This window comes from Typopeltis vanoorti, chromosome 10 (genome assembly GCF_054136105.1).
Source record: "Typopeltis vanoorti isolate ZY-2024b chromosome 10, IOZ_Tvanoo_1.0, whole genome shotgun sequence".
In the NCBI taxonomy this organism is placed as follows: Eukaryota; Metazoa; Arthropoda; class Arachnida; order Uropygi; family Thelyphonidae; genus Typopeltis; species Typopeltis vanoorti.
Window position 1 is genome coordinate 113,619,920 of NC_143558.1, and position 20,968 is coordinate 113,640,887.

General features: G+C 35.7%; 1 non-coding gene across 1 annotated transcript; it reads left to right on the forward strand.

Moving 5' to 3' along the window:
* Positions 1-763: 763 nt before the first annotated feature.
* TRNAN-GUU (transfer RNA asparagine (anticodon GUU)) lies at positions 764-837 on the forward strand. The gene has a single exon. It is a non-coding gene; the product is annotated as a tRNA-Asn (tRNA).
* Positions 838-20,968: the final 20,131 nt, after the last annotated feature.

The window sequence follows — 20,968 nt, forward strand, 5'->3', positions numbered from 1 at the left end:
TATTACTTGCTCCAGTGAGTGCCAGGTAACCATTCAAACGTGAAAAATTCTAATAATCAGATACACAAAAGTTTGTTGATTAAATCAGTGCATTCTTTAATCCCCCTCCCCCTGTCTCTGGTTTTGCAAATACAGAATGTGCAAACATAATTTACATAATTTCAATCATTTATAGTGAAATTCTGCAACTGTTTTTCCTCATCCTGTTTTGTACACAAGATAATAGGATGTCACTGACACCGTTGGATTTTCGTAAAAATTATGAGCGATCAAGATTTCTCTCTTAGGAATAAAATCTGACTAAATTTTTTTTTTTTTTTTTTTTTTTTTTATCTACCAGTATGCGGCTAGTAATCAGTTGTTGAATAAATAATGTGACTAAATTTGCCAAGATGATTGCTGTGAATGGTCATGTTAATAACTTCATCCAAACAGGAGAGCACGGTTATCACGTATTTCGGCAAAAACGTAATCATTCTTCTTAAAAAAAGGAAGTGCGGGTGGAATGGGGACATCCTTTAGCCACCCTGATGCATTTCCAGTCTAAGACATCCACATTCATATGTACTGTAAGAATTTGTTAGTGAATATATTTCAAACTTTCTCGTTTGCATTTTGCCGTTACCACCGATTATTTTTAGGGGTTATTAGCTTTCCGTATGAGAAGGAATCACAATTCCGTCTTTTTTTTTTTTTTTTTAATTCCATATAAAAAGAAAAGTTAACTGACAGTACAACTATTAATGAAAACCACTTCATAAATGCCTCCGTGGCGCAATCGGCTAGCGCGTTCGGCTGTTAACTGAAAGGTTGATGGTTCAAACCCATCCGGGGGCGAGTTGTTTTTTTCCTGTTTTGTTCTCTCGAACAGTAGATGCATTTTACTTCAGAAAGTAACTCTGTTGTGTTTCCGGTTTCCTTGGACAAAATGTCTGCTATAAAGATTTCTACAGGACCTCCAGATGAAACGAATACTTTGGAAAACTGTACTTAAGTCTGCATGCATTGGTGAACAATTGTGCATAAAAAAAAGCTGTGGAGCTGTAAATCATCCTTTCATTTGTTGCACACTGATAAGTGTACAACAAATTAAAACCGTTATTATCATAATGGTTTTAAGTACTCTGCATGAACACTCTCAGAGAATATTAGCCTATTTGTTATTGTGAAAACTAAGAATCAAAAAACAGCTTTATTGGGACTCGACAGTTATATTTCTACTGAAGAAAACTAAATAAGTGTAAATTTATAGCGGAACAAATTACAAAAACAAGTGGAGCGAGGAGAGAAGCTGTGTCCTTTTCTCATCAGCAGTTGTAAATTACTGTTTATGCGTTACTAAGTTTATTAGTTTTTGCTAGTATCTTCCATCTTCGCTTAAAGCAATAAGAAAACCTCCTTGTATAGTATTAACACGTTTCGCATCCTTTCTATCCTGGCTGTTCTTACGCTTCCCCACTCGCAATCTGCGTATTTCTTCCCAAAGTGAAAAAAGCACTTTTGGAAGCAGGGATGAAGATCTTGTCACTAAGCTCAACATATATTTCTCAGATATTTCTTTCGTGATAAGAAGTGGGTCCGCAGTATTGCTAAACATTTTGTAAAGTTAATTTTGCTAAACTGGATTAAGTGGAAAAGACGATCCATGATTTATGGGATGCCAATGATCTGGGGAACACTAAAAGGTTACGTAACAGATTTTTAAGTCTATCTGCTGGGCTTCTATTTAATATATTTAGATTTCCTATGAGAAAACGAACATTTAATATAGTATTCAAACTTAGAATAAGCTATAAAACTAGTGCCACATTCTTTGGATTTTTCCTGCGTCTTTTCCACCATCACCATACGATAATGCGGACTGATGCATAGTGCATCTGATTCTGGCAACGAATAGAAAGTCATCTTGATCACATGAATGCAGTTATGAAGTTGACAATAAACTTCATCGGAATGAACCGGAAGAAATTAAACGAGCTTGTTAAATATTTGAATTTATCTAAATAACAGTGTAAGTTGCTTGGATGTCTTTTTCAAAGGTGCAGAGACGAAATTTTTTCATCTTGTTAGAAATAGAAACAAACTCCTAGCCTCATTTTTTTTTTTTTTAAAGCATTTTTGAACGATGTTTAAAGTGGATAGCGTACCCGCTACACTTCGGTAAGTTTTTGTACAGATAATGAAATTTGATATCGTTTATTGATTTCTGTGGGTGGACTAAAGATTTTTTTAAATTTATATTTATTCATTTATTATATTTTTCCTTCCGGAATCCCCACTCTTTAAGACCAAACATAACCGCTTTTTCAAGACATCTCAGGTCTCCAATAACCTGGCGCTATCATCTCATTTAGCGATGTAATCAGTATTTATTAGGAAATACTCTGTTTCATTTCTTACTATTCGTTTTCCAAATCAGTTTCATTGTAAAGCCTTCTCTTTGGTAGTTTGAAGCATTTATATCGCGCGCGCGCGCGTGTGTCTGTGACACAAATGCTTCCACTTCTTAATAAAACTGTTCAACCTCTGAACCTAAATTGTCACTTGTTGGTGCTTGAATTGTTATGCTTACTGGGTGTGATGTCATATGTCCATTCCTTTATTGCGTACCACTGCACCATTTCATGTTCATGTTTATAAGCACACAGTTTATGTCATAATCCCAATGCCAATGAACAAGGAACGCCTTCTACATTAGCGATTAATGTCTGATATTTAAAGCCTCTAACCAGTGCTCGTTTCTTAATCTCACACGAGAGTGTGAGGTTAAGTAACAGCTACGCGCTGTTTGCAAAAGAGTAGTAAATTTATCCATAAAAAAAAATGTGAAAAAAAAATGTGAAAGCCCACTTTTGTGAGGAAATAAATTTTAATTTGTAAATAAATTCCTAAGTGACAATAAAGTGAACAATATTTTTAACATACAACAGCTTTAACATACTGTCATGTGTTAAAGCTGTTTCAAAAGTTTAATTCTTGTTACTTTTTTTTTTGCCTTTTTTCAAAATGCGATATGCCAGTTTGCAATAATAAACAGTGAGAAAATTTTACTTGCATATGCACAAAGACAGTGCGATGGAAATTAAGACTAAGCATGGAGTAATAAACAGTTTGTTGGGTCTGATGTGCGTGTTTACCATTCATCTGCAACAGTTTCATAAATGAATTGTTAATGAGTGCTTGAATGTATGCGCCCATATTTTTAATTGGTCTACTTTATACGTGGTAAGTAAATTTCTTGTTATATTCGCATAACCAGAATTGAATCATTATGGGACCGTAAATTGCTGTTATAAAATAGGATCATGCTCTCAGCCATCCAATAATTTGATATTATCAGTTGACAATGAAATTTTAACTTATATGCAAAGATATATGCAAAATCTTGATTAACCGAGGAAACAGTAACTGTTATTGTAAACATACGAAGTTTAGATACTACGACACTCATTATCACTCATGTTTTGTTTAATGGAAAGAAACAAACATCTATTGTTGAATAATACTATTAATAAGTAGGCCAATTTATTAAGCCAGTTTCACGCTTTAAAACCAAAATATCTCCCCTTACATAAAAATGCAAATAAGCACCTGTACACAGACCAAGCAGAAGAAAGCCAACAATAGAATGTCTGCTCGTGTGGGTAATCCTAGAGTCCTAAATGGGCGCCCTCTATTTTTCTACAGATTCAGATTCAAATCTGAATCTGTAGAACCTTTCTTAAAACAACCATATAGGAATCTATCATGGTTCTAATATATTTCTCCAATCTCATAAGTTTTTCCGATTGAAACTATGAAAAATCTAGCAGATCCTTGCTGCTAGATTTTTGATATGTCCTTGCTGATCCCATGATGACTTTTAATTAGAATCCTTGGATAATTTAGTTTAGTACATATACATTTTATACCTTTTTTTATGTCTGTGATGATATTTTGATGAATAAGGGGAAATATCAGCTTCTAAATAAAATTTAATTAATTATCCTAGGCGTTTATTTCTTTCTGTTAAGCAAAAACACGATTCTGAAACTTTCTTATCAAAACAATTAAACGTGAAATTTTTTTCATCTCTCAAAAAGTAATTTGATTGAAAACGATACGATAATAGGATGGAGAATATTCTATTTTATTCGTGATAAGCCCTCAACCCAACGCCAGAACTTTTATATACCTAAATTTTGGTAAATGACCCAAACCCATGATTCTTTTTCTTTTTTTTTTGAAAAAATAAAAAAAGAAAGAAAGAAAGTGTTTTGTGATTAATATAATAGTAAAGAAGGGAAAGTGGATTCTGCAATATTACAATAATGCGACTGCGTATTTAGAATGAAGGATATATTTAAGATAATGTAAACAAAGGTTCAGCAACGCAGGATTGCGGCTATCACTTGAATCCTAATTTCTGAATGAAAATGTTCACTTCTTAAACTAAAAGCATAAAATAATCTAATTTTTAACAAATTTGGTGTGTGTGTGTGTGTGTGTGTGTGTGTGTGTGTAGTAATTTATTCAGAGAGAGAGAGAGAGAGAGACGAAATAGGACTCATGCGGTGTCATCCCCCCCCTCCAACCACCACAAATGTTTTCTTTAATATTACGTTATAAATTTCTCCGAATATGCTGGCGTTAACTCATTTTCAAATTTTGTGATTCAGACAAAAAAAACCCAAAAAACTTCATAATCATTGATCCATAAAATGGAGAACCAGTTCAAGTTCAGTCTCTGTGTTTAAAGCAAGAAAAACCTTCGAAACTTTCTGATTATTATTTTTTTTTTTTTAGGGGGACAGAGAGCGAGTTCAGGTGTAAAACCACAATACGACTTTAGTTTGTATCCTTATTTAAATTTAAATCGCAGCGCAATTCGATTACGTAGAAATCCCATGGAAAGATGAAAAACCTAAGCCTAATAGCGCATAATAATAATATAATTTAGTTCTGGCTTCCGGGTGGATTTGAACGACCAGCCTCCTAATAGCCAATTGCGCCACAAATGCTGTCGAAATCACCTCCTCTTTAATCCACAATTCAACACGGCAATCTGTCTGTCCCGGGAGAGTCCGAACAATTCTGTCCCGTTTGGTGTCGCTTGTTGTGATTTGGTTTTCAGGTCCTCGTTATTTTGTCTATCCATCTAATTCTGGGCCGTCCTTTGGATCTTTTACCTTCCATCGTTGTATTCGTGGCTTTAGATGGTAGTCTTTCTGTTCCCATGGCCAAATCATCGCAGTCTTCTTTCTTGGATTTTGTCTATTATTGTTATTTCTTGTTTTAGTCGTTTCCTTATGTCTTTGTTTCTTAGTCGATCCAGCAGAGATACTCCAAGTAATCTTCTTAGCCAACCCATTTCAGTAACTAATAATTTTTTTCTCTTCAGCCTTTTTGAGATTCCAGCATTCACTTCCATAGAGGAGTATTGGGAGGACCATTGTTTCATAGATTCTTACTTTTGTTACTTGTTTGATGTCTCTTGACTTCCATATTTTATTAAGCCGTCCAAACGTTTGGGATGCTTGACTGATTCGTCTGCTTATATCTTTTATAATTCCACCATTGTACTCAAGGTAGGTGAAGTTTTCTACCTGCTCTAGATTCTTACTATCAATTTCAATTTTCAGATTGGTGCTTCTTTTTCCTATTTGCATAATTTTTGTTTTGTCTATATTTATGTTTAATCCAGATTTTATACACTCCTCCTTTATTTTATCAGAAATTCGCTGTAGATTTTCCTCTGTGCTTGCAAGTAATGCAATGTCGTCTGCAAATTTTAAATTTGTCACATTTTCCCCATATATTTTGATTCCGGAGTCTTCGTTGTTTAAGGCCTTATTGGTCGATTCTTCCAGTGTAAGATTGAATAGGTCTGGTGACAGATTGCATCCCTGTCTTACTCCGCTCTCTGTGTGGAACCAGTTTGTTAAGGTGTCCTCCATTCGTACTGCACTTTCGGATTTCTCATACAGATTCTTTATTATTCTTATGGTTTTGTTGAGAATTCCAAATTCTTCCATAGTTTTCCATAGTTCTCTTCTACGGATTGAATCAAATTCCTGACGAAAGTCTATGAAATTTATGTAGCAACTTTGGTTGTACTCTAGTGTCTTTTCTATTAGCTGTCTTAAGGTGAATATTTGATCAATTGTGCTTCGTCCTGATCTGAAACCGGCTTGTTCTTCTCCTAGTGCCAATTCTATATGTGGCATAATTTGTTTTTGGAGTACTTTCGTAAAAACCTTACTTGTAATACCGAGGAGGCTAATGCCTCTGTAATTATTGCATTCTGTTTTATCTCCTTTTTTGTATATAGGAGTTATGACTGATTTGGTCAAATCAGTAGGCACTGCTTCGTTTTTGTAGATCCTTTCAAATAATGTTTTTAATGGTTCCAAAAGTTGTTCCTTTTCTGCTTTTAAGAATTCTGCATGTATCTGATAAATGCCAGGTGCTTTCCTAGTTTTGAGTTTTTCTATGCTGTGTGCTGTTATTATTTCTTTGGTAAAGATATCTGTTTCCTCTTCCATTTCAGTGGCTGGAATCGTAATATCCTGGGAGCTGTTTTTATTATATAAATCTTTGAAGTATTCTTCCTATTTGGCCATTCTTTTTGTTTGTTTTACTTTCAATTAGTTGTCCCTCTTTGTTTTTGATCATTATAATTTTTGTTGTCCGTGTCTTACTAATTTGGTCTATTTGTTTATATAGTCCATGAAGGTTATTTTCTTTTGATAACTTTTCTACCATTTTGCATTTTTCTTTTAACCAGTTATTCTTGTCTCTGGTTAATCTATTATATTCATTTCTGTTATAGTTCTGTTTTAGTTTCATGCCTTTCCTTTGATCGCTTAACCTTTTTACTTCATTCGAGATCCAGTTCTTTTTACTTTCTTTTCTGTATAACCTATTGTTTTTTTCTGCAGAATTGAATATTATCTCCTTTAATTTGTACCAATGTTCTTCGATGTTTATATTCTGTTTCAATAGTTCCTTCAGGTTTTTACCTAGTTCTAGTTGATATTTTCTTAGAATATTGTTGTCTTGTAGTTTTTTTTTACATCCAGTCTCCTTTTGACTCTAAAAGTGCTTCCAGATTTTAACTTTATTCTTAGGTTTGCTAATACCAGCTTATGGTCTGATCCACAATCTGCAGAGAAGGATCTGCAGTTTAGGATACTTGATTTCCATCTTTGGTTTACAATAATATAGTCTATCATATTCTTGATTTGTCTGTCTGGTGATATCCATGTCCATTTTCTTTGGGGTTTTGGATGTTTAAAGAGAGTGTTGTTATTATTAGTCTATTATCTGAGCAGAAGTTTAGCAGTCTTTCGCCACGTTCATTGCTTTCTCCATACCCGAACTTTCCGATTACTCTTGGCCAGGTATCCCAGTCTTTGCCTACTTTTGTTTAAGTCCCCCATTACACTTAGGAGATCTTGACTTGATGTCTGCTGTACTGCTTTTTGCAAATCTATATAGAACTCCGCAATGTCTTCTTCTGATGATGTCGAAGTTGGTGAGTATACTTGAATAACAGTTAATGATCCGATTGATGTTTTAAATCTTGCTTTAATTATCCTAGGTGAGATAGGATTGTAGGACAATAGAGAGTTTTGAGCCTTTGGTTTTAATATAAGTGCTACTCCTTCTTGGTGTTTGTCGTCCTCCCTGCCTGAAGTTAAGATTTTGTACTGTCCATGGTGGAATTCTCCTTTTCCAGTCCATCTGGTTTCACAGATGGACTGGGAAAGGAGTCTAATTCATGCAGTAGTATTTCCAATGCTCCTTCCTGGTGAAGGGTTCTTACATTCCATGTTCCTATGCTTGTTATGTTTTTCCTGTCTATTCGGTGATGTTTTGTTCCAATAGCATATTTTTCGCCTTCACTATCTTGGTTTCCTAATAGTGAGCGCGACCCTTGTTTGACCGGGCGACGGTCGAGCCGGCATGTATCTTTAGGTTGGTTAGAGTTCATTCGGTTTCAATGGTTAAGTTTTCGTCAAGTGTCAACCACCACTTGACCTGAATTCCGCCGCTTTTTTTAGTAGATAGTGGAAACTACAGTTTGAGAGGAAAGAGTCACCCCCCTCGTCCTCGAGTCGCTCTAATAGCACTGGTGGTGGTGGGGGGGGGAGGAATAAGAAGTAAGAGAGAGTAGAGGGAAAGGAGAGTAGAAGACCAGTCTCCAGATATGATATACCAAGTGTATATTGTATGAAGTAGGATCAGGTCTAGCTTGGGTATCTCGGGTTTGCCATGCCCGTACTCACTAATGTGAGCCCCTGAGAACAAAGTTTTTGCTGTGATTAAATATTAAAACATAAATGATATATATGTTACAATATATATATTAAATCATTTATGTTTTAAAATAATCATTATTTTCACTCACCCCTCTGAAGGCGCATGCACCGTGATTTTTATTTTATGATCGTTCATTCTTCATGGAAGTTCGTTATATTATCACCAAATATGTATTTCTTCTCTTTTTTTTAATTTCCATATATTTTTATCTTTATTTTATTCTATTCTAGCAAAAAAAAAAAAATTCATGATTTTTTTATCCAATTTAAAAGTTTTAAATTCCTCTTCTTGTAATTTATTATTCTTTTAAGAGTTCGGATTATGAGTTTATATCTACCAACGTTCTATCAAAATTATGTTCCAAAAAAGTTTTAAAATCACAAATCTTTCCTGAGGTATGTGTAAAAACATCTTTCATGTTATCACATTTTAATATATGGCTGAATAGATAAAATTTATGTTTTAAGATTTAATCACAGGAATAACCGATGTTTCTATACCAGGGGTGCCATATTAAGACTGTATTGATTTTTATTTTAGAGGAGTAACATGAAGATCAGAAAGATGGCATATACAAACTTTTTTTTTAATACAAAAAAGTTTTGTAGATTATGTAACGGAACATTTATAATCAACATATACTTTTATAAGATATGTCTACTGCGGATAGTTTTCTATTTTTCTTCACATGTCATTCGTTATTAAAATATAATATAAAACTCAAAAATAAAATTTAAAAAAATAAAATAAAATACAAACAATCATTTTTTCACGGTGCTATTGTATTATAGGGAATCACATAAATAATTTAAAAATAATAATATTGATAATAACAATCTTAAAAAATCACATACATCACCTGTTTCGCAGTACTTCGAAAACTAAAATTTTGAAAATGATCAACAGGCTATGAAAATATAAACCTTCGGTATGAGTTGGTTTGGTATTGCACTACTTTAGAGACAGGACTCCTACCCTCTCTCGTCTCTGAAAACCATCCGTGCTAAACAGCTGCCAGGTCCAGCGAGATCCATCTTTAAAAACACTAATAAAGTCGATCATTACAGACTTTTGGTCCAAGTGCAATGTTGAGGCTACTGATATCGAAGGGTATATTTTCGTAAGCCTGTTTTTTTTTTTTTCAAAACTTTCATTGTTTGTCTAGTAAATATAAAATAAGCCTGAACAAGATGTATTGCCAAGTTAAAAAGTTTTTGACTTTTTCCTTGATTAAAATAGAATTAGTACATTACGGCTTTAGTGGCGCAATCGGCGCCACTGAAAAGCGCGAATATGCAACATATATTTATCCTCTCGCATCTGGTACAAAGTGAACAACATCTCGTACCATGAGCAATGGGCAGACAAGATCCACAGGCTGTGCGCCACCTACAAAGAGTGTTCTCCTCCTCATCGGTACGAACCGATGAGGAGGAGAACACTCTTTCACGAATTAGAAGCCGGAGGTCTAGGTCTACTTAATATCCACTTAAAAATAGTTATCAACAGAGCGAAGACTACAGAAACAGCAAACACTAAGTCATGCCACGGATATGCAATAGCATTCCTACAGAAATGCCTTCCACACAGAATAATCAGCACAATGCCAGAGATTCACGGAAGAGTTCCCAGAATGTTTACAGAGATGGCGGAGGGATATGTTTTCGTGACAGAGCGCATCAACACTGAAACCTTAATAAGTCAAAAAACAAAAGCAACATACTACAAACTAAGCAGAACAACCATTCCCATAACACAACATAGAGAATTAAGAAGAGGACAAATCACACTTAGTCCGGTATTAAACAATGTCTTCAAGCTCCCTATACATTCAAGGTATAAAACCTTTTTCTTTAAAGTGCACCATGCCTGCCTACCAACCAAGATGTGGAGAGTGGCTAAAGGTATACGTTTTGCCAGGTAAAACTATACCACCTAATGTTATATTGCAAGGAAGCAGAAGTAACTTGGAAAGCCGTTAAAGGATGACTTCCCGAAATCAAATTAATGAATGAAGAAATATTATTCTGGCTAAAAGGAAAGCATATAAACAGGGTGCAAGCAATTGTTCTAATCCTAACGATGTACGCAATTTGGGCTCACAGGTGCGACCAAGCGTATGAAAGAGAAGACAGTCCCGGAACCATATCGAAATTACATCACTATATCCAGGAGGAGATCCCCAATTCAGTCCAGTCTAGAAGAATGACTACAGAAGAATGGGCACACTTAACCTCCAACCTGACATCAGACGAACTCTCCAACCAACAACAGAACGACACCTTCATCACTCCTAGTGGACATGGGGCAAATCGGAAGGATACTAGCTCTCCACCTCCATCAGAGGAAACAGCGCCTGAGTCACTTGGAACAGATCTCCTACCGCAGGAAAAAAGAGTGGTCTCCCACTTCAATGCAAACTGTGAACTCAGTGTTACAAGTTTAACTGAAAAAAAAAAAAAAAACTATCAGGAAAATTACAAGATGCCGAACTTTATGTAACATACGTGAAAGCTTTGCATGTGATTGTAACTGCCACTTGTAGTATAATGGAAGAAATTCTGTAGATGATTGCATATGAATGTTATTTCGCTGTACAGATGTATATATGATTTATCTTGTAGAATATATAGGTTGCTAAATATATAATAAGTGTGATGTATATTTATATATATGGTATGTAAATATAATTTACTGTATTTCCTTAAAGAAAAAAAAGTATTAAACCCAACTGAGAGAGAGAAGAAAAAAAAAAAAAAACTAACAAAGCTGAAATAGACCTTAATTGATGTAACAGAAAGTAATGTGTATGTAACTACCAGTTATGAGATTCCCTGGTTATAAGTAAAGGAAGTCGATGCATTTTAAGAGAACAGTAATGTAACAACTACATTATAACATGATGATATAATATAACATGAAACTTCGATTGAAATAATGGTATAACAATTGTATATATGTATAATTCACAATGATATAAATAATTGCAAAAGTTGATAATAAAGTTGTCCATAAAAAAAAATAATAAGAAATAAAAAAAAGTGGCGCAATCGGCTAACGCGTTCGGCTGTTAACTGAAAGGTTTGTGGTTCGAGCCAACCCGGAAGCGAGAGTTACCATTTTTTTTTGGTCGAGAGATGTATTTAATTGAACGATGCGTGAAAACGAATCTTAACAATACTATTTCTATTAACCATATCTTGCTTCAGTAAATTTATTAAAATTGATAATTTCAACTCAGTTTGGTAGTGCACATCTAAAGGTTTCAATTATGAACGATTTCATTTTAAAATTTTGTCCTATAATAATTTCCATCTAGCGGTGCTTACAATGGTTTTGGCTGTCTAAGAGTAAGCCGAGTCAAATTACATTTTATAAAGTGTATTGAGCTAAGATTAAATGAATGTTTGTGCAGGGGTGAGGAGGGAACTTAGAATAAACAATTTGCTTTGTTATGTCTACGACTTCAAAACTGAGTGTATTATCACCAGGGGACTTTAATTACTAGGAGATGAAGATTGATATATATATATATATATTTATTACTTTTTTCTTAGATATAATTTACTTCAACGTTCCCAAGTAACATTTATTTTCAGAATTATTCTATATACTTAGGCTCATTTTTTGTTATTTAACTAAAAATTTCGACTAATATTCTCATGAAAAATTTCACCATAATGAGCACAAGAGAGTAAAAAATAGAATTAAAATGTTAAGATTTCTTTTTTTGTACCTTCAGTGTAATGAATTTCAAAACGCAGTTACAATTTATTAGGAATTATGTCGTCATATGGCAGGGGTGTTCAACCTGTCGGTCGATCTCTTGTGTGTTCCTCCTTACTTGCAAATTTAATTAAAACTGAAAACATAATATTTTATTTATCATTATTTTGTATTATTTTAATTCTCTTTAAGTATATTGCTATTGTTTATTTATTTTTTTAAAATTGTCAAATCAGTAATTTTCTTATAAGTCTGGGTAAATGAATTAATTTGGATCAGTGGAAGTCAAACAGCGAGCCGAGTGAATACGATTATAAGCAAAGTGTAAAAACTCGATTGTAGCTTAAATATTAAATATTCCAAAGCACATTACATCGATTTTACACTTAGGTTAAGTCCCATGTGAATATTGTAAAAAAATAAACTGTGTTTGTCTCGGTATGGTTTGTATTAGATGTTTTTGTAAATAACTCTTTTGAAGCTAACTGCATATACTGCTTTAATAAGAATATGTTAGAGTGTTAAAAACAAAGGCAATGTTTTTGTCGCTGAAGCTGTACACGGCAGCATTAGAAAAGGTGTTATTGAAACTTGTATGTATGAGAAAGGCTTGCAGGCTCTAAGTGTAAACATCTCCGAAGTCAGTCAGAAAGAGTTCAAACAACTTTCCGAGGGCCGGCAACTTACAATCAAAAGAAAGCGGAGGAGAACAAAAGGCGGAACTTGAAACTTAAGATGAAAGACTCATACCGATTCTTTGGGGGGGGGGGTTGCCAAACGTCATGCGAGGTCTCAGAGGAGGCCTAATAAAAAGAGACTGAAGCAAGTAGAAGGGGTCCCGGTTCCAGAATTGCTGTCAGACAGGAGGCTGCCTGCTCCAGAGTCGCCGTCAGAGAGATTGCCCGGATCCACGTTGCTTGAGAGGAGTTTCCCTCTTCCAGAAAGGAGCTTCTCGGTTAGAGACATCGCTAGAGAGAGAGAGAGAGAGAGAGAGACTACTTCTGGAGCGCAGACAAGGTTTCAAATTGACGAAGGGAAGAGTTCCAATTGCCAGAGAAAAGTTTCCAGGCTAGGTTTATGTCAGACATTCACCAGTGTGTTGCGTTTTCATTACAATTTGATGAATCAAACGACTTCACTGATATTGCTCAGTTAATGGTATTTATTCGCATGGTATTTCAAGATTATTCAAGTAAAGAAGAACTTTTGAAAATTATACCATTATTGGGAAGAACTAGGGGAGAAGACATTTTTTCGGCATTTGATGAATTTGTGAAACAACACAAACTTCCGCTTGTTAAACTTGTGTCTATTACTACTGATGGTGCTCCTGCAGTGATAGATAATAAATCAGGCTTCATTTCATTGTGTAAAAACGATGACAAATATCCAGATTTTTTAACGTACCACTGTATTATTCACCAACAAGTGCTGTCTAGTAAAAGATTAAACACAAAAGATGTTTTGGATATTACATTTAAAATTGTAAATTCTGTTCGAGGAAAAGCCCTGCAACGGCGGGGCTTTTCCTCGAACAGAACTAAATTATAGGCAGATGATGATAGGGAACTTCTATTGTACAATAATATTCGCTGGCTCAGCAGAAGTCAATTTTTAGAAAGATTTCTTGTATTAATTAACGATATAAAATTTTTTCTTGATGAAAAAGGAGATATTTATCCACAATTGAGTGATAAAAGATGGTTGTTACACTTATTATTTTTAGTAGATTTCTGTACGAAATTAAGCAATTTAAATTTAGAGTTACAAGGTAGAGATAAAAATTTAATTGATATGTTAAGTTCAATAAAAAGTTTACAACAATACTTACTTTTATTAAATAAAATATAAATGACCGCGAATTTAGACATCTCCCATATTTATTAAAATTTTTTGAACAAAAGCAAGAAATGCTTCGCTATGATTTAAAAGAATTTATTCGTGAAATAGAATTAGTTGAGGAAGAAATAAATTCAAGATTTAAAGATTTTAATAAAACTGAAATGATTGTATCTTTGACACGCGTGTCAGCACTGACACACTTGAGGGTTTCAGGTGACACACCTTGGATGTTGAAAAATATTACTATTCTGATGAAAAAACTGCGATAAATCGTGTAAGATCGCTCTCAGTTAAGGCGAAGGTAGGTTTGTTCATTGAAAGAACTTTCTACCAGTAGTCAGCAACAGAAAAGTCATTAAATGTAATGTAAGTTTGTAATTTCAGTTTATTAAATTAATTGTATAATATGAATTCATAGATTTTATATCAATGTCCTATTAAATAAATAGCCTAATATGATATGTATAAGTCATCATCTATGATTATGTAGTTACATTTATAATGCATGTATGCAAGTGGCACATCAACAACGTCAATATTTAAAAAAAAAAAAGTTTGACACACCTGGGTAAAAAGGTTCGCCATCACTGGTATAGGATTAAGAATGATTCTGACATGACGTTGTTCCTTTTTCGTCCTCAAGATGGCAGCACTAATATGTGTGCGTTTGAATGTAATTGTGTTACAAACCGTTTTATTTTTTATTTTGATTTATTTTATTTTTTTTTTTTTTAATCGCTTTCAGTGACTTAATCAGCGAAAGGGTGACCGAAGCAATATTTCTCCCTTCAACCTGGAGGAGGGGGATATGCTCTAATACAAGTCAAAGAAAAACTGTGCACTTTCAGTTAAATAAGAAAAAAACGGAAAAAAGTCTAAGAAGCTTTGAATACTAATGCAAGTTAAAACTTTCAAAATAAGTTGTGAAAAACTGAAGTAAATTTTATTAGTGAAAGAGAACTGGTTAAAGAATTGATTACTTATTGATTAAAATATTATTTTGAATGCATCTCTCTTCCCTATAAAAAATGAAGGCTGGATTTTCTGCTTAAACTGAAGGATCTTTGTGAGCTAATACACTGCTGTTTATATATTTAATTACCTTTTTAATTCGGGGACGATAAATTCGCACAAGCAAATTTATTGTTTTCAAGCAAACATGAAAAATAAGTGGTTTATTCTAAATCATAAAACTAAAATCTGAATAATATCATATATTTAGTGGTTAGGTAAGCCGAAAACACAAGAGTTTCTTAATGAAGATTATGATAGGCAGCAGTAGTGCAACTAGCAAAGTGGAAATTTTCATAAAATATGGGGGGGGTGAGACAGAAAAGGAATCACAAGTTTGATAAAAGCTTCAAGCAACAATTCGTATTTTTTGCGTTCTCGCGCAGTCTGACTGTGACTAAAATGGCTTAAAAAAACTATATCCAGAGGTATAATAATCGAGTATTCTCATAAATGATTTGATCTTCCATAACTTCTTGACAGGCAAAGTTTGTTTCTTTAAATTGCCAGCAGCCTTAATATGGAAGGCTTCACTCCGCTACTTTGAATTCAATGAAGTAACCAATATGCTCCAAATAGATAGTTAACGATTGCAGTACACAGTCAATTGCGCAATTATAAGAACCTTAGTTTAGGATAAGTACCACAAGATGATTAGTTTGACTCTTGAGAATTACATTTTTAAAGTTTGGTATGTTCATCTTTAGGAAAAACTGTGTAAAGGGATTTTAACTTCAGGTGAGCTGGTTGTTGTTGTTTTTTTTTTTTTTCTCCTGAAAAACAGTAGGCCTTCGCAGTTAATTAACAAAAGTGGATTTATAATGCCAAGCGTTGGTACTAACTGGTACTAACGGACCATTGAGCCTAATGAGCTAGGGAAGAACGAGTTAAAATTGTTTCCAAACGAATGTATGAAGCGATCGCCATCATATCTATACACAGATGATTATGTAGAGCGAGCTGCTTCTGCTTCCAATAGTTTTTTTTTTTTTTTCCCTTTCAATCTCAACTATGAAAGGCTATTGACAACAGAACTACAACTAGCCCCTTTTACACCGAGTTAAGAATCGGAAATTGCGTTCTCAATAATAGTTTCATAACAGTTATTTTGCAGAAAAAAAGGGAAAAAAAGGAAAACAACTTGCGATGGTTGGTATGAAATTATGTAATACTTACATTATAAGTACTATAGCGTACGCTATTTATTTTCCTGCTTTATATATATAATAACGTCCTTTCATTTTGTGTACCTGAGGCTAGTACCTCACTCGCCTCTTCGTTGTTACCGCCCTGAGTGACAGCCTATACTTCATTAGTCTCATTGATTAACTAATGGTCAGATAAACTAGTAACTCTACCCCGGCTGCTAAACATGATTTTATAGCGCTCTTCAAACGTACCGAATTTTTTAGACATCCTGTACCGGCATATAGCTGGGACGTATTAATGACTGTAATCCATGTGTGTGTTCACGGGTTCGGTTTGCCTATTCTGGGGGGACGAAAAACCGAGTTTCCGGGTGAAAAAACCATCTACCTCCGTACGAGACCGGCTAACTCACCTTTCGTCGAAAGAGACCAGATAAAGGTTCCTCATCACTGACGGGAATCGAACCAGGTCTTTCCGACCATAGGAGTTCGTCTGTACTGACTGAGCTACGGAGGCTCCTTCAGGATATATATATATATATATATATATATATATACACACACACACGTAATGAGCACAACATTAATTAACAGTAGAATATGGGGGCGAGGAGCACGTGGCATACACAATCTGTGTTATTTGTTCTCTGGGAAAGTATACTTAACTATTTGAAAAGTTAAGTGTGTGTGTGTGTGTGTGTGTGTGTGTGTGTGTGTGTGTGTGTGTGTGTGTGTGTGTGTGTGTGTGTGTGTGTGTGTGTGTGTGTGTGTGTGTGTGTGTGTGTGTGTGTGTGTGTGTGTGTGAGAGAGAGAGAGAGAGAGAGACTTCTTTCAAAATTATTCCTGGTTCCTACTGAGAAACCAGTAGTGATTGAACTACCTCGGCAGATTTTAATAGGGCAGCAGCTTTATCCCATTCTCTGCTGTGATTAATAGCAGATATGATAATTGTGATGCCAGAATTTTCTTGGTCTTTCATGGGGAATTCGCCAAGACGTTCTTTTAATCGGATTTCGAAATTTTTACTATCAGCAAGAACAAAGAATTTTGTAGATTCCTGTAATTTTTTTTGAAAACGGTCGTTGTGTTTACAAAAATTTCGGATGGTCTTGACTGCTTTCTAAGAAACTCGGTTGTTATCCGTTTTTGTTATTGTAGTGATCCAAGTAGAGATAGTTTTCCAATATGTAGAATAGATTCGGAATCTCTGCATCGCCTGTTAGCGGTCTGATGTGGTGATGTGTCCGTGAATAGTAGGCATTGAATGGTCTTCTATTGAAGCCATTCAATTAAAGTCATTAAGGATAAACCGATCGAGTAAAATTGAATTTCTTCATATCAGTTATTTTCTTTTAATGGTGAAGGCTTCTTTTTTAATAGTTTTGAAGATGCTAAACTTCTCAGAGGAATGACGACGAGATCTAATGTTTGATTGGAACAGTATGATTGGATCTATTCGTCATTCCTTATTGAAATATTTACAATATATAATATTTAATAATAATTCAATAACAACTTATTAAAAACCTCATTTTTCTAATCAAATACTCAAATTTATATTCTTAGAAATAATTTCTGAAATAACGTTTTATAATGTTAAATCTTCAACAGCATTATTAAAAGTTGTACTAACACGTGGTTTACTGATCATTGTATGTACTGTTAATTCTCAAAATTTTTGCTCAGTCTTAAAAAAATTCTTCAATATTTACAATATTTTAAATCGCATCCATTTAAAAAGAGGTTTCAGGAATTTTTTATCCAAATTAATAAGAAAAGTTTAGATATTCTTTTAATCGGATTGTAAACAAATAAAATTGTTTCTCATTCAGTTTCTCATCCCTTTCGTTCACCTGATTGTAATGGGGGAGAGTTCCTCTTTGGATTCAGCACAAGTAAGCTATAATACCGATGAGGCTAGTTTCAGGCGACCATAGCACACTCAAGATCGTTGAATCTCGCTGGTTTGAGATTGTTTCAGTTACTCTTCATCTTTATGATATAACTTATTGAGTTGACGAATGCATTGTTACAGGTGATGTTATGGATATTGTGGACAGCGCGATAGAAGGAATAAAATCAACGCCGTCGATTATTAAAATAAAAAGGTACTTTTTTTATTAGTTTATTTCAAAGATTGCAATTTTGTTCTGTTTGTGTTCAGCAAAATTCACTGTATAATGCTTTATTATTCGTTAGTTTTATTGTTTCCTTCCTGAACATGTAAACGGTGCATGGTCACAGCCTGGACTCACGTATATATATAATTACAGAGAAAGAGAATAGGTGTGTGTATTATATATATATATATATATATATATATATAAATTAAATTATGACACTTTATGTGGGTAAGGGTCATATTTTTAGCTCTGGCTCAATAGACAGACAAATTCTGTCTTACGACTACGCCTTACGAAGCAACCGAACTTTGTCTCTGATGTTTTTTTTTTTTTCTCTCCTAAAGTCGTAGCTGTGTTCTGCTCTTCACAAACAGTGCATTTGTTTTTAGTATGTAATTTAAGATTTTGTGATAGAAACCGAAGAAACATTAGCAATGAGGGATAATATGCGATCTGCATATCGTTTAAGCAGCAGCAAAATGCTGGTAAATTGCGATTACTGAGGGAGGAGGTGCTGTTTTATCCGACCAACTGTCTGTATCTACAATATATACACCCTAGTTGAGTTATTATTTTGAATGAGTTATTATTATTATTATTATTTTCAAAAATTTGCGGTGTACGTTACTCTCATAATAACTTTGCTGCTTGTCTCTGTTAACCAGACGTATATCGATAGCTTTACATAATACTTGTTTCTTATTTAATTTACCAGTCTGTTAGAGGATTTTTTTTTAAAAATCAAGGGCATGTTATGTAGTCGCGAACAAAAATGATTTATTTTCTTGATTATTTGGCGTTTACTCTTTCTTAAAGCAGATAGGAAAGGGAAACGGTAGTTCGAGTAATTTTTCCTGGTTTGATGTATCATGACTTTACAAGAAAAATGTAAAGCAGTGCTTATTATTATTATTATTATTATTATTATTATTATTATTATTATTATTAGAAGAAAGGGTTAGTTAGATTATCTGTTTTTTTCCTCTTACACTGAATGAAACATATAAAGCCAGGTTTTGTGTTGCGAAAATTGTAATGAATGTTTGTCAACACCGAAATGCTGAAATAAGTTATTACCATATGGGGAACAGAGTATCCAAGAACTGGACAAAACGCCGCAGAAAATTTGCAAGAATTGCAACAAGAATTTGTTGAAACCTTCCAAAATTTACAATTGCATATTCTCTCCTTTGTTCAAAACATTCTATTGCTGAACCCCAAAGTTGGGTTCAACAGTAAATGTTTTACATTTTATACATAATGCAACCAATTAAAGATATTTTGCTATTTCTTTCTCATTTGATGAATGTGAGCTTTGATTCCGTGCATCGCAAATACAGCGGCGGGGGGGGGTATCCGGATGTAGCGGAATCCTTTCCAGCCCCATCGAAAAAAAGTATTTGTTATAATTTTCATCAGAACTCCATTTCCGTCACTTCTTGAAGCAATTTATATCACACGTGGTTTGTTAAGTAATGATTAAAACCCCCCCACCCCCCCCCCCCCCCACCCCCCCCCCCCCCCACCCCCCCCCCCCCCCACCCCCCCCCCCCCCCACCCCCCCCCCCCCCCACCCCCCCCCCCCCCCACCCCCCCCCCCCCCCACCCCCCCCCCCCCCCACCCCCCCCCCCCCCCACCCCCCCCCCCCCCCACCCCCCCCCCCCCCCACCCCCCCCCCCCCCCACCCCCCCCCCCCCCCACCCCCCCCCCCCCCCACCCCCCCCCCCCCCCACCCCCCCCCCCCCCCACCCCCCCCCCCCCCCACCCCCCCCCCCCCCCACCCCCCCCCCCCCCCACCCCCCCCCCCCCCCACCCCCCCCCCCCCCCACCCCCCCCCCCCCCCACCCCCCCCCCCCCCCACCCCCCCCCCCCCCCACCCCCCCCCCCCCCCACCCCCCCCCCCCCCCACCCCCCCCCCCCCCCACCCCCCCCCCCCCCCACCCCCCCCCCCCCCCACCCCCCCCCCCCCCCACCCCCCCCCCCCAAGGTATTTGATGCCAGTGCAACGAAGAAAAAAAAAAAACTCAGATCAAGAGCTAAGTGGGTGGATGCAGTTAGTAGTGACATAACAAAACAAGATTTTATAGTAATTCGTCATGCCTCATCAGAAGATCTAATCCCTGATGACTAGACTGGAGCTCTCATTGTATCTCTTATATATGTAGAAAGTTTTTTTACAATTTTATAAGCAAAAAAGGATTAAACCTTGCAATTTTATAAGCAAGGTTTAATCCTTTTTTCCCAAGTAACCAAACAGACAAGTAAGTCAAGTTTGCGTCTGCACGTCGTGCAAGTCTGAGGCAACTCGTGGTAAAGATGGAGTAAGCTCCGATCCCTTTCCTTAATATTTTTCCCTAATGCAAAGCACATCCCCTTGCGGAGATGTATGATGCTATGCATTAAAGGCAACGGGCCACTACACAGACCGGTTTCGACTTTTATTGAGGTCTCGTCAGTGGGAGCCAGACCTAAAAATACCAAAGTTGAAGTAATGCTAAGCTTATAAATTTTACCTAAACAAGTTGCCACAAGGTGCTTTGACCTCATTAAATAAAAATCTCAGGATGAGAGTAAGATGTAGAAACCTTGCTTATAAAATTGCTTGGTATCTTTAACATAGTATATAGACAAGGTAAAAAACTTTCTACATCTTTCTCTCATCCTGAGATTTTTATTTAATAAGGTCAAAGCACCTTGTGGCAACTTGTTTAGGTAAAATTTATAAGCTCTGCATTACTTCAACCTTGGCATTTTTAGGTCTGGCTCCCACTGACGAGACCTCAATAAAAGTCGAAACCGATCTGGGTAGTGGC